The 15,491-nt window shown below is 46.4% G+C and overlaps 1 protein-coding gene across 5 annotated transcripts in view; it reads right to left on the bottom strand.

Annotated features, from left to right (window-relative positions):
* Nucleotides 1-15,491, bottom strand: part of BRCA2 (BRCA2 DNA repair associated) — a 740,135-nt gene that overhangs the window by 561,857 nt on the left and 162,787 nt on the right. The gene's annotated exons all lie outside the window — the stretch shown is intronic.

Here is a 15,491-nt window from a genome sequence, read left to right as displayed (position 1 = left end):
CTATACCAATACATGCTCTACCTTTCACATACACTGCACCCTGCCCAGGGGGGTACCTAGGGCCTTCCATAGGGGTGTCTAATGTGTACAGAAAGGGAAGGGTTAGGCCTGGCCAGTGTGGACACTGGTAAGGTCAGCATGGCAGTTAGCAACTGCACCCAGGCACTGTGGTGGCAGGCCTGTGACACCATTTTAGGGCTACTCCTGTGGGTGGCACAATCAGTGCTGCAGGCCCACTAGTAGCATTTGAATCACCAGCCCTGGCACACTCAGTGCACTTTACTAGGGGCTAACAGGTGAAACAAATATATCAATCATGGATAACCAATCAATATAACAATTTACCTAGGGAGCACTTGCACTTTGACACTGATCAGCAGTGGCAAAGTGCCCAAAGCATCTAAACCAGCAAAAACGAAATCCAGCACAGCATCAAAAATACAGGAGTTAGAGGCAAAAAGTCAGGGAAAACCATGCCAAAGATGCCAGGTCTAACTGCGAACATACACACCTTCACTATAGTTATGGGGGTAAGGGAAGCAGGCGCTTGTTAAAGGAGACCCAGAGATCATTAGAGGCAAGGAAAAGCTCTGAGCGTCAAATGCAGTGGGACCGGAAGGGTACCAGGGAAACCCCGCTATGGGAAGGTTGTAGGCTGACCGAGGTGTGGAAGTTTAGAGGCTTTAAGAAATGGGACCTGACAGGCATTTCTAAAATAGGGGATGTCTTGGACAGGGGTGGGCTGGCCTCGTTTAGCACACTCCAGGACAGATATCAGCTACACAACACTCAGGCATATGCATACCTTTGTCTGAAACATGCATGAACTGCAGAGGGTTTGGAGGGGGAGACATTGCCTGAACACACCCCGCTAGAGGGTCGGCTCCTGCAGGAGGAGATCCCGGCTAAAGCCATCTCACTTACTTATAAGACGCTGCCCAACAATATGCCTGACAAATTAGGTCCACTCCGAACTAAATGGGAAACCACCACCGGTGTGTTGGAAGATATAGACTGGGAGGCTGCTCTCATGCATCCAAGAGAAGTGGCAATCAAATTTCGGTTACATCTCATCCAATACAAGATCTTACATCGCATTTACTTTGATAGAGCACGATTGCATAAAATAGGGAGGGCGGAAAGTCCAGAATGCCTTAGGTGCCAGGTAGCAAATGGCACGTTCATAAATACTTTATGGCAGTGTACAAAGATCCAGGTGTACTGTAGAAAGATTGTGAGGGAGCTTAAAAATATCCTTGAAGTTTAAATAGAATTAGAGCCACGGTTTCTTCTTCTAGGAATCCCCACAGACGTGGATATATCGAGACGCAAACTCCTATTTGCCAACTTGGGGTTAGTGGTGGCCAAACGGGACATAGCGAAATATTGGGGTGCCCAACAAATACCGACACTCAAAGAATGGAAGATGAGTCTTGATCTCTACATGGTGGCGGAATTGGTGACGTATAGGGCGAGGGGGTGTCCGCGGAAATTCCGGAAGATATGGGCACCGTGGATAAAATACTACGATCTAGAAGTGGAAGGGGAGGGTGGGGGACTGTTTTCAGGACAACAGAGGGAAGAGCCCTGAAGGATATATTGTACGTCTCTGCTGTTGGGAAACAAGTGTGTTATAGTCTTGGAGTGTTCTTCATGCCTGCCCGGCTCGTCCAAACTCATCTACAAATTAATCTACAATGGCCGTTACATTTGGACTATTGCCGTATGACACAAGTGGGAAATGATAATTATTGTACATTGTGTATTCATGCATTGTATAACGTGTTAATTTTCTTTCCAAAATAAAAATATTCCCCACAAAAAAAAAAGAACAAAAAAAATAAAGAAAGTCACTTTCCAGGACAGAAATTGTGAAGAACAAGACTGAAGGGCCTTAAAAGGAGGCCTCATTAATCGTGTGAGGACTAGAGTAAGATGCCAGGATGGGATTGGAGGTAGTGTGGGAGGGATGATTCTTTTCAGCCCCTTCATTAAAGCCTTAATTAGAGACCCTGATTAGGGAGGAATGCTCCCTGTTTAGCAAGCATGCTGCCACTGCAGCCAAATGTAAGCAAATAGATGTGTAAGCTAGTCCTGATTGTTGCAAGGTAAAAAGGTAGTAGACAATGTCCTAAACATTTGGTTTCAGTGGATTAATGTTCTTGGGAAGGCAGCAGTGGACAAATCTTTTCCAGTTTGCAGCATAACAGGTTCTAGTGTTGGATCGACTAGGCTCCCGGAGGATATCCATACACTCGGGGGATAAATTTAGGTACCCTAACTTTAGGATTTGAGGAGCCAAATCGCTAGTTTAAGTTGTTTGGGACTGGGATGCCTTGGAGTTAGCTGGTGTAGTGTAAGAAGGTCCGGATAATTGGGGAGCTTCTGGTGGCGAACTACAGACAGCTCGAGGACGGCAGTGAACGATGATTGTCTGGCCCATGCGGGAGCTACTAAAACCAATGTGATGGAAGTTTGCCATAGTTTCCTAGCCACATACGGAAGTAGCGGGAGAGGTAGAACAGCGTAGGCAAATATCCCACAGTTTGTCCATAGTGCATTTTCCCTGGACGGTGGGAACCTGGAGGTGCAGGTTGGGCACTATGTTTTCTGCCGGTGCAAATAGGTCTACGTTGGGAAACCCCCAACGTTGTAAGCATGGGAGTAGGACTTGAGGTTGGAGTTACTACTCGCTATTGGACTTGTTGCAGCATCCTGCTGAGCAGTTCGGTGAAGTCGTTGTCCACTCCAGGTAGATGTGAACTTTGTGTTGTATCGCCTGCCACCAAATGCTTTGTGCTAATATGGAAAGCTGGGGAGAGTGCGTGCCCCCCGTTTCTGGAGGTAGAACATGGCAGTCATGTTGTCTGTTTTGATCGGGACTATTTTGTGATGAATGATGCAGAAGAACGCCTTGAGTGCTAGCATGATCGCTAAGCGCTCCAAGTAGTTTATGTGAAATGGTTGTTGTAGGGGTGTCCACAAACCTTGAACATGGATGTCTTGTAGGTGTGCTCCCCAGCATGTCAGGGATGCATCTATAGTAATGGTCACACGTAGAATGGGGTCTAGAAAAGGCCTGCCCTGTTGCAAATGTTTACTCTAAACATAAGAAGATTATAGACGGAGCGTTGAAGCTTTTCAGCCACTCACCCCCAGTCACAGATCTGGGTGGAATCCATCATCATTCTTTAGCTCACTTCGCCACCTCAATTCAGACCCAGCTATATGCAAATCAGCTTGACCCTGTGCCTCATGGGAACAGTCCAGCCGGAACTGCCAAGCCAGGTCTTACCGGAAACAAGCATATTGAGACCGGTTTCTGGGTAACACCCTTCACCAGCCAGGCTAGTTTGAATCCAGTGGCAAATTTTTACAGTTCCACCACTGCAGAGAGTGATATGCACTGGCCTTTAATAACACTAGGTCCTCTAATTGACTCCCTCACCTGTGACCAATGCTCCACTAGGCGTTTTTGGAGAAGATGCATATGTAGCGTGGCGGGTAGCACAATGGCGGTACAGGATGCCATCATACCCTACAAGCATTTAATTACATTTCATATTTCAAATTTCATTAAACTAAAGACAGTGTTACTATTCTGGTGTGTGTGAATCATACATACAAGTAACAACAAAGAGAGCGAGGAAAGAGGAGGGGAACACGCTCTGTTTTTAACCGTGCCCTAGAACCTCAAGAATAAAGGTAATTATTGTGTATTCTAGAGGTACTTTTAAACCATACTTCCAGCACCCCTTTCTCACTCCAAATCCCAAAAACAAAACCCGCTCCGCTGTACTTCAGGCATCGCAGCGCAGCTGGGTTGCACTCGGTAGCCCAGCTGGGTTGCGTTCGGTAGCCCAGCTGAGAACCCAGTGATGAAGCATGCCACCAACTAGGTTGATGGGGGAGGGTTCTTCCTGTGTATGACAGTGTGTCATCCTTGTATTTGGATCCCCTATTGGGTCCGACCACGTTGTTTATTAAATCATACATACATCAGGATATATTCAATGTAAATGTAAAGTCCATTATGAAAAGCAAGAAGCTTGCTAGAGCAAACCAGGAAGCACTGCCCCCTCAGACTGCACACGAGGGATTGCCTACCTGGCTCTTGCGATCTTTCGCAAACTCTCGCAAGAGGCACAGATTATGGTGGCCTTATCTGGCTCTCGCAAGAGTCTTGAGAGAGATTTTAAGAAAGGAATAAAAGGGAAATATAGTACAAACAACATAGATCCTGAAAGTAGAGGGTAGCTCAGAAAAGAGGCGTTTTCGTTAACAGTTTTCAACAACTATAAAAAAATACGTGTTTCCCAACATTTTAAACATCTTTTTGTATAATACAGGTTAGGACAAAACTTACAACTTAAGGTGTTATCAGTGATGTCATAAATGAGTTCATAGAGCATGTCATGAGTGATGCCATATGTGAGGTCATAAGCAGTGCATGGCAGGGGCACAAGTTATAGAAAGTGCTGCTAACTAGAACTGCTGAGTTTCGGTGTTTTTTTTGTTCAAAACTTTAATTTTGTCACTGAGAAATTCACCTAACTATAACATTACTTTAACCTTTTTCAGGGAAAACAACACACACACACACACACACACACACACACACACACACACACACACACACACACACACACACACGTTAGAGCTTAGTTATAGTTAGAAAAACTTATTTTCCCTATACAAACCAAGTTTAAACTACACGAACTTAAAACCTTTGAAAGTTTCAGTTCTAACTTTCATTTACAATTTATCACCTCCTTCAAATTATTATTCATGCCTTTTCCATGCACTGTTTAGACCCTTGGACTTTTATCATGTGAAGTAACAGCATTCATAACAACACTTGCGACTTCTCAAATTAAATTTTTTGTCACAACACAGTGCACGGTAGAGTGGTGAGTTATAGTTAGTGTTGTCTGGTTAGCAAGCTCAGAAGAGTGTGTAACAAGGTCCGCTACTTATAATAGTTTGAAGATGGTGGATAAATTGCAAATAAAACTAATAACTACAACTTTAGAATTTTTAAGCTTTGTGTAGTTTAAACTTGGTTTGGATAGGGAAAATACTTTTTCCAAACTAAAACTCAGCTTTACACTTTGGTTATGTCAATGAATTTCCATAGTTTAAATTTTCTTTTAATAAAAATGTGTTTAAAATCACAAACTCCAGTGTCGCAAGTGGAGAGTTGTTATGCCGAGTGTCGTACAGTACAGTGGAGGAGAGTGTTGTAAAGTCTATTGTCATAGGCTGGAGTATTGTAGACTGGAATCAAGGGGAGTAGAGTATTGTGAAGTGTAGTAAAGTGTTATGTTGTGTTGTGTAGTGGCATAGTGTCAAATATAAACTGGAGCAGTGCGCTGTACAATCGACTGGCATGTTGAACTGAAGAGTAGGGTGAATTAGAGTGCCAAAGTGTAGCATCGTCAAGTGAAGTATTGTCAAGTGGAGTAACGTAGAGTAGAGTGTTATATAGCGGAGTGCCATGTCATAGTTGAGTGGTGTATCATAGAGAAGTTGAGTGGTGTGTCATCGAGTGTCATACAGTGCAGTACAGTGGTGTATAGTGGATAGGAACAGAGGAGAGTGGCTTAGAGAGTAGTACAGTGTTGTAATGTGGAGTTGCATACAGTGAAGAAGCGTGTCAGACTGTGAAGCAGTGTACAGCTGAATATAGTTGAGTGGTGTAGACTGGGATAAAGTGTAGTAGAGTGAAGTAGTGAGATAGTGTAGAGTACAGTGAGGTGAAGTGTCAAGAGTGGAGTGGCGTGTTGTGGACTATAGTGGTGTAGAGTGCAGTAGAGTGGAGTAGCATACAGATGAGTAAAGTGGCATAAATTGGAGTACCGTGTTGCACAGTAAAGTTTTTCCATTGAATATAGATATATATATTCATACTGTGTATCCTTTGGGACCCAGCAAGGTCTCTAGTGCTGTACCACAGGACGCTGTGTAAACCCCTCCCCCTATTGTGCATCGTCAAAAAGTATGCCGAGTAAGAAAGCTGGGTGAATATAATTACAAAAGAAAGTAGCTTACTGTAAAAAAGAGTTACATTGACGTTATAGCTAGGTATGATAACAAGATCTTACTTTACGCTAAATACACACACTTCTCCACTAAAATCTAATACCAGTTTTTTTTAGATGCATAAATAAGAATCATGCCAGTAATAAATAAATAAAAAGATTCCAGGTGCAGGGCACTCAAGGGTTTAAATGAATAAGTGAGCTATGTCAATGCTCATGAAGGCAAACTTTTTTGTAAACTAAATCAAGCCGCAACATACATGTCCTAACCAAACACAACCAGCAGAACTTCTTCTGCTATTTCAATACAGGCTGATATACTTTTGGTGCCTTAACTGCAAAAACAATATTCGCTATGAACAAGTGCAATTAAATATATCTAGTTACTTGGGGCGTGGTCTGCCAAGCTGCGGAATGGCCGCTAGCTAAGCGAGCTCCACTGGACGAGAATTAATCCAAAAGTTATCTGTGCGACTGGAGAGCTACTGCTGTGCGATAAACATTCCCAGACGTTGACTGGCAATCAGGGATCTGGGTGATCCGATTGCCGAGACTCAGAACAGATCCGGCAATGAGCATGGAGCCCCGGCGGAGAAGAGCAGGGCGGGGCCTATCTCACCCTCTGGAGAGAAGATCGGTAGTGCCGGAAAATCGAGCCCGTGGCATCACCTGCAGAGAGGGCCGCAAGTTGCGAAGTGATCAGCTGGGCGAATCCTCGGTGCTGGGGCCCTGGAAGTGTGGTGCCGCCAAGTAGGTGTGCGCTGGAATTTGCGGGGAAGAATGCACTCTCCTTAATCAGCGTACCACGGCAGCCGTGAGCAGCGATTACCAGGAGGGACGAGGAACTTCGGCAGAGGCATTGTGGCAATGTCGGAAGTCCCAAAAGCCGGATTGAGGACAGGAATGGGAGCGGTGTACCCGCCAGAGGCCTTCCAGACGCGGGCGGTCCCCGCTGTTCAGGACAATCTGGAGTATGAGGCCCGGGCGCCATCTTGGGGTCAGGCGAGAAAGCCCCTGGTCGACCGATATCCTGGGCAAACAGAGGGAAACAGTGAATATATTCGCCTTGGCGGGCGCTGGTCTGGATCTCCAAAGTGAGAACAAGAGGGCAAGAGGAGGGGCACGAGTACTGAGGGCCTGGTTAAAGACTCTTGGTCGAGGGCAGCCCCTGCTTAACAAAACGCGTTTGTGCGCTATACCTGGGTGTGATTTAGAGATTTGGCAGAACAGCCTTTGAACATTAGACAACACAGGCACACAAATACAACTATTGGAAAGTGCCCTGAGGAGAGGAATAGTGATCTTGAACACCCTGTCAGGCGCGGGCCTTGACATCTGAAGTGGGTACAATAAGGAGAATGCACAGATGGATTGCCCGGAGGTGCATTAGTTAGAGTCAGTACGCGTTGGTCCATTGCCACTAACGTGGCTCACATAACTCTGAGGTGCAGTTGATGGGAACAAATAAGGGATTGTCGCCTAGAACAGCGGACACCCCAGAGACTCGGCTGGCAAGGGAGAAGCCACTGTGAAGACTTATGCACTATCGAGAATTTGGTGAAACATTTGAAAGCGGCCCGATCTCATCCCGATAAGGGTGTATGTGGAGAAGTGTAACAAATACAACGCGCCAGAAACTGAACTAATCTGAACGGTGCACCAGCGCCAAGATACGTCTGGGAACTTTGCATGTACGGCATATACCGCCTAAGCTGGGCACATGGGCAAACAAGATGCAAAACAACCGAAGCTGACCTTCGACAAAAGAAGAGCCACGAGGCTCACGGAATCGGGTCCGGAAGCAAGCTCGGAGAGACCACCACCGAATCACAGACGTAAGACAGAGGGGAGGACCTGAGGTCTCTGATGCTGGAGATGAGGTCTAGTCTGCGTGATATTGACACTAAACTAGATGCGCTAACTACCCAACTTGAGGCCGTCAAAAAACATGTGGGGTCACACAAGATCCATTTGGATGTACTCGAAAATTGTATCTCAGACTTCCACGAGTTCCAAGTTGAGACGAAGGAACAGTTATTACACATGGATAAAGTGTTGGGCATCATCTGAGCAAAGAACAAGGACTTGGAAGCCAGGTTCCGTCGAGATAATTTGCGCATTACCGGGATACCGGAAACGACGGCCATCTCCAAGATGGAAACCTACATCGTCGACTTGCTCCACGAGCTCTTTCATCCCAATTTATCTGCAGTGTTTGCTGTTGAGCAAGCTCATCGTGCCCTGGGTACCAGACCCCCAGTTGGGGCCACACCCAGGCTCATCCTAGCCAAAATCCTGAACGATCAAGACCGCTATCTCATTCTGCGGCTGGCCCGTGAAAAGGGGACTATCGCACACAAAGATAACACCATCTCCTTTTATCCAGACTTCACGCCGGCTGTGCAGGCGGCGAGGCGGGAGTTCCTTCCTGCAAAAAGTATCCTGCTTCAAGCCCAAATCCCCTACTACCTGTTGCACCCCCACCAAGCTGAAGGTAACGCATGATGGCACAGCCCAATTCTTCACAGACGCAAAGGCTGCCTTAAAGTTTTCTAAACACATTGGGGGAAAGATGGCTAAACAGGGTCCTAACGCTGTGGACTCGCCTGCGTATCGTCTGAGCGATAATGACTGATATGGTTAATGTATTGCTATTTGATCTGTCTACTTTGTTATATAGTAGACTAGATTGGGGCCTTACAGTGCCTGGTTGTTTTAGGTCTACACAGCCATGTGTTCCAGACCTGGTTGCCACGGTGAATTGGTATCACTTATAATCGAAGTGAGGTAAGAATATCTCTCCGCAGTGCTCTTGGCCACCCTGTTCATTACAGGGGAGTAAGCTAGCATTACTGCGCCCCCATGGGAGATCTCCCAACAATGGTATTTCCCTTTAAGTTGTTCGGGAAGTGGTTGCTACAACCTGATTGGGGGGTTGTAGTGAGAGGTTGGTTGGGGGTGAGGGTTGTTGTTATGTTTTTAGCCAGTACTATGCTATACAGACAAGAATACCACCATTGTGAATTATGGTCTACCGAAACATGCTCTGTTCCTACTGTAATTTTGTATAATATTGGGCTGCCATCACATGACTAGTTTACATTTTTTACCATGGAACATTCGGGGTCTGAATGATTGCAGAAAGGCAAGATTAGTCCACTCCTATCGCATACGCCATTAGATAGACATATGCGTGTTGCAAGAGACACACCTAAATGTTGCCTCGTCTCCCAGGCTAAAGCATAATAGATGGGGTTGTGTGTACTCATCCATCTATTCAAATTACTCTACGCTGTGTTGGTCAGAAGGGGGCTAGACTGGAAGGACAGTGAAATACAAGTTGATTCCCATGGCAGGTTCCTTATAATACTTGGTACTTTGGCCAGGTTGCAGGTTGTACTCGTAGCAGTCTATGGTCCAAATGTTGATTCTCCTAGTTTTTTCCAAGACATATGGGCTAAAGTGAGGACAACGAATTGCGAAACCATTATTTTGGGAGGCAATTTCAACGCTATACTGGATGATGAACTAGACAGGAAAGGGGCATCTAGATCACTACACTCCTCAGCCAGTGCAGCGTTGAAGGCTATTATCTCAGAGGGGGACCTGGTTGACATTTGGACACAATCATCCACTGATCAGAGAAGGAACGTGCATTTCTAAACATCACAGAAATCACAGGTTGGATTTTTGGCTGGTGTCCCGAGATATGGCCACATGGGCCAATGAGGTCAAACACCTCCCTAGATCCTTATCGGATCATGCACCCAGCCTCTTGCGGTTGGCACTGGCGAACTCACCCCCCATTTATGTTCACTTGGCGGCTGCCACCGGAGGCCCTCCTGGATGATGCTTTTAAAGAGGAGATTAGAAGTGATATAACTGGCTACTTTACCCTTAATGAGGGCTCGGTTAACACTCTGGCCTCCTAATGGGAGCCATTCAAGATGGTAATTAAGGGTAGTTGCTAGCCCGTCAGGCTGGGGTTCTAAAGGCAATATGCGGCACGATAGAAACGTTAGAGAAGCAAATCAGAGAGTTGGAGACGCAGTTCTATGCTACGGGCGACTACACGACAATAGCTCATTTGAAAGAGAAACTGTTGGTATATGAGGAGGCACAGCGCGAGGTAAAAAATTTGGGGAAACATGCCCAGGCCAGACGTTACGGGGAGGGAGACAGGCCGGGGAGGACTTTGGCATCAATGCTCCGAGCACCACGATCCAATGCTTATGTAACTGAACTTAACAGTGCACACAATACTGTGATTAGAAACCCGAAAGAAATCTTGGATGCCTTTTCCCATTTTTACTCTGAACTATACACTACCCATCAGAATTCCACTCCGGAAGGCCTTTAGTCGTTTCTAGACTCATGAGAACTACTCTGGCTGGGTTGGGGGCACGGGGAGTACCTGGATGTCCCCTTCACGGTGGAAGATGACACCCGGGTCATCAAAAGCCTACCACTAGATAAGGCTCCAGGGTCGGATGGTTTAACCACTGCGTTTTATAAGACGTACGTGGATGAATTAGCGCCCCACTTAATTGCATTATATGAAGAAGCTCAGTCCTCAGGCATCTTACCACCTACAATGCGAGAAGCAATAATAATAATGTTGTTGAAACCTGGGAAGCCCGAGAATGAGTTGGACTCTTACCGACCATTGTCGCTTATAAATGTAGATGTGAAGTTCTTGGCGAAATTGGTCGTGAATCGGTTACAGCCTCTACTTCCACTAATCGCGCGCCCGGATCAGTCGAGCTTTATTCCTGGGAGGTCTACAGCACATAACCTCAGGACCTTTTTTACAGTGGTACATTACCTACACCCTAACGTACAAGCTGCCGCAGTTTTCCTTGATGCTACTAAGGCGTTTGATACGCTTGAGTGGCAGTACTTGTTTGAAATTTTGGGACGAATGGGGTTCAGTCCTCTGTTTCTCAGCCTTATATGCCTTCTAGATGCGAAGCAGTCTGCTCAGATCAGGGTGAATGGAATGTTGTTGCAGCCGTGTGCCATCTCGCTGGAAGGAGGCAGGGTTGTCCTCTATCCCCGCTACTCTTCGCGATCGCCATGGAACCTCTGGCGGCTCGCATTAGACAGCATCACACCGCTAGGGGGAGTGGGTTTAGCACAAGAAGCCTTCTAATATCACTCTATGCGGATGACGTTACATTGTAAGTGAGAGACCAGACAACTAACCTCGCTCCACTACTGTGCGAATTGATCAAATTTCGGTGCCTTTCCGGTATCTCCATTAATTGGACTAAATCAGATATCTTCCCCCCGACAGATACCACTACCCCTACTCCCACTGAATTTGCTCTCAAATGGGCAGACGAACCTGTGAAATACCTGGGAATATGGCTCAGTAGAAATATGCAGGATATATGAGACATGAACTATGGGCGTGCTATAACGTGGTTGGAAGGAAAAGCCACTGCGTGGGCCGGTCTCCCGCTGTCCTTAGCGGGGAGAATAGCGCTAGCCAAGATGGTGGTGTTGCCAAAACTACTTTACCTATTCGTAAACATACCAATTCACCTCACTCAAGCCTTTTTTAAATCTCTTAGATCTCTGCTTGTCTCACTTGTTTGGGCTGGTAGGCAGGCACGAATTTCATAGGAGCTTCTTACCCTTCATTACACCAGGGTGGTCTGGGAGCTCTGGATATGCAATTGTATGCATGGAGTGCACAGGCTCAGTTCCTGCACTACTGGGTGCCCCCGACCCCATTTGTACCCACACACAGCTGTGGAAACAGATGCTGCAGCACCTGTTCCTCTGCAGGAAGCATTATACCAAACCTACAAATGACCCCGCGATGACAGGCATGGTCAACACTCTGCGGTGGGCATGGGACGAGTTAAAGAAAAGAGCCAATCTCTCTATCCTATATGCCCCATCAATGCCCTTGGCACACAACCCAAGGTTAGAGGGCACTAGTAGAACATTAGCACAAAAAATGGGTCTCCGTACTTTTGCAGACCTATATCCAGAGGAGACGTTTGTGCCCCCACCGGTAGCTGTGGATAAACAGGCTGTACCATTACCCGAACCTTTTTTGTATTACAAGCTCAGGGCTACTTGTAGGTCCTTGCATGACACCTTCCCGAGCCCCCCCCCCCGCCCACTCTGCTGGCATTAGAAAATGTGCTTAAGTCTGACTCGCCACGCAGACTAATCACACGTATCTACAATCACACGCAAAACTCCGCCCCCCTGACACAGCCACGGGCGCTCAAGGCATGGAATGAGGAACTGCAAACTCCACTCACGAAGAACAATGGGCCTACTATTGTAGCCAACTCACGGCCCTGTTACCCAACTACAAGCTTCATTTAATACACTTTAAATACCTTCACAGGTTTTATATGACCCCTGCCAATTTACACCGCATGGGACTGAAGGATGAGGACGGCTGCTGGAGATGCGACTCTGCCCCAGCTTCTTTTTTTAGGTCTCGCCGGAGCCAGCACATGCGCTGCTCTGCGAGACATTTGGTAAGTGGTTTTTCAAAGCGCTTCCACGCGCTTTTGCTGGCCTCAAGCTTGCAGTTACACGCGCGTGCGCTCAGCCGCCATCTGCCTTTCTTTCGTGGCTCATTAAGCCTTACTTAGCAGACGTACCTCTGACAGCTGTACTCTTTACAGCATAGCCCTTACATCTCACAGCCGGCACCCCGGCCCCTGCCCTCATTACTGCCCATTCCTCACAGCAGCCCCCCCCCCTTCTGTCATAGCCTGGCGCCCCTCATGCTGCCCCTTCAAAGGCTGCCTTCTTCACAGCCTTCCTCACCGCTTGCCCTGCTCGCTGGCTTTTCTTCTCACCGCCTACCTCCTCGAAGCCTGACCTCATGCGCATAAGTAAAATTAAGTCAACATTTGACAGTATAATGCAGATTTTCAAAGCGAAAAAACATAATTCCTAATTTTATATTCAACAAGAAGGCTCGGCAACACAGACCGTGACCTGGTGTAGCCAAACAAAGTCCTCAGACAGAATCCATGCAGCAAACCCATTGTGACTTGGCTCCACTCATTGACTCCAACTAATACAACACATACCAGGACCCCTGCTCCCCTCATCTGCAGCCTTCCTCCAGCTGCTATCCACTCTTTATCATCAAAGACACAACTGCACTCACTTCTGCAAGGAGGGAAGAAATCTGACTCTGGGTGTCATAAGGACTAAAAGCAGGAACAGGCCGTAAATACAGCCTTGTGTCAGCTGTCAAGATTGCAAAGTTTACTGTTAAAACCTCATCACCTCCCTTAAACTCCTACCCCACACCAGTTGCACCTGCACAGAGCATCTTCATTAGTGTTTTAGCTGTTAGTAGTCTCGATCTCACACTGTCCAGCTCCCACGCTTGTTCACATCCCCATTACGTCCTCATCCTGCCTGATCTATCCCTATTCTTAAGCCAGGTAGCCACTATGTGGTCCCCAATCAACCCAAACATCAAGCTCTTAGCCATCTCATCCAGAGTGCTTCCTTTTTTTACCACTCTTTAATACACTCGTATAGCTGGTACTCATCGGGAATGTTTCAAAATCGGCATCAGTCATTCCATAACAGTAACTGGCTGCATATGACTTCTCACTTCAACAAAATCAAGCATTGGCACAAGCATTGGCATAGCCAATAGGTCTGGCATTTGGGACCTTATAAGTGTTTAGCCATGCAACAGTTGGTGTTGTTGCACCAAGGATATTCTGCTGCATAACTAAATACTTATAAGGTCCCAAAAGCGAGACCTATTGGCTATGCCAATGCTTGTTACATATGCCATGGAGTTGTCCACATCTATCGGCATTCTGGTCCAACATATTCACAACGATACACAAGATAATAGGCACAACAGATGACCCAAGCCCTATACAAGTGCTGTTGGGTTATGTGAAAGACACGCCAGTTAAAGTTCGGAAGCTCCACTCTATGTTACTTCTGTTTGCTAAACAACGCGTGGGCATTCATTGGTGGAGGAAAGGGATTCCCAACCTAAAGGATTGGTTGCGAGACGTAACATTCGGCCATTCGCAATTAACCACCTTTTGGGAACTAATGCCGTCAGTGTCCAGGCCTAGAGGCAAATGGGAGCCGTTTGTAATGTGGGCTCAGGAGCAACAGGAGGCGGGTGGAGGGGATCCGGAGGCCCCTGTGACCATGTTGACCAGCGCAGCAAGGGTTGAAGAAAGCCGATGTTTGGGGGAAGGAGTATATCGCATAATGGGTGTAACGATATACTTTATCGTGATAAATTACTTCAGCAAGAACTGCTGGGTGAGATGAGATGGACTCTAAACTACTACCCTGTTGTCATAAAATGCCTTGTATTAAGAGATGGCTATCAACCCTACCACACAATGCAGAGAAAGGGGCATGTTTGAACTGCTATCAGTAACAATAGTAATAAGTGGATGTATTGACCAATATGTACCGATTAGCAACTGGCTTGCTGTTATATATATATATATATATATATATATATATATATATATATATATATATATATATGTCCTACTGGCGGTCGCTATTAGGTAGCTATAGTTAGGACCTATTATCCATAGGAAATCCGCAACATTCTATTTGGAATAACTATGGCACCGGTTGACGAATCTTCGCGAAATTATCAAAACTGGTGGGGCGCTCCGGTCCGCTCCTATCCAGAAAGTCTCGGGGTGATTCGTTAAGCGGGGGCCGAGAAAAAAGGGGGGTCCCAAAACGTGTTTTCCCCATGCAATTTTCCATAGGAACCTTTAATCGCAGCTACAGCCCGAACTGCTGAACGGAATTACACAAAATTTGTCAAAGAGGTAGCCCTTGGTTCACACTCGTGCCTTTTGGTTAAATGGTGTAAATCCGTTCAGTAGTTGCTGAGAAAATCAAAAGTAAAATCACATATATATCTGGGCGGAGCCTAATATATATAACAGCTCCAAGAGTTGCCCGATCTTAGAAAGCACTCGATGCCATCGATGGTTATAAACCTTTATTGGTGCAAACGGGATTCTGCATGTTGATGCAATAAGCAGTTCAAAAGTCCGTGATGCCTGACGCGTTTCAAAGTCGGTAAACTTCTTCTTCAGAGGCTCGGACACAATGAAGGTGTGCACGCTCTGGTCCCGCCCACTCTATAAGTGCAATTATTGCCCGCCCTGGATGGGCTGCTCGAATGATTCTGTGCAAAGCATTCTGGGCGGGCAATAATTGCACTTATAGAGTGGGCGGGACCAGAGCGTGCACACCTTCATTGTGTCCGAGCCTCTGAAGAAGAAGTTTACCGACTTTGAAACGCGTCAGGTATCACGGACTTTTGAACTGCTCATTGCATCAACATGCAGAATCCCGTTTGCACCAATAAAGGTTTATAACCATCGATGGCATCGAGTGCTTCCTAAGATCGGGCAACTCTTGGAGCTGTTATATATATATATATATTTA

This window comes from Triturus cristatus, chromosome 8 (assembly GCF_964204655.1).
Source record: "Triturus cristatus chromosome 8, aTriCri1.1, whole genome shotgun sequence".
NCBI lineage: Eukaryota > Metazoa > Chordata > Amphibia > Caudata > Salamandridae > Triturus > Triturus cristatus.
The sequence above is the reverse complement of the archived record's forward strand: the minus strand, read 5'-3'. Positions and strand labels throughout refer to the sequence as shown.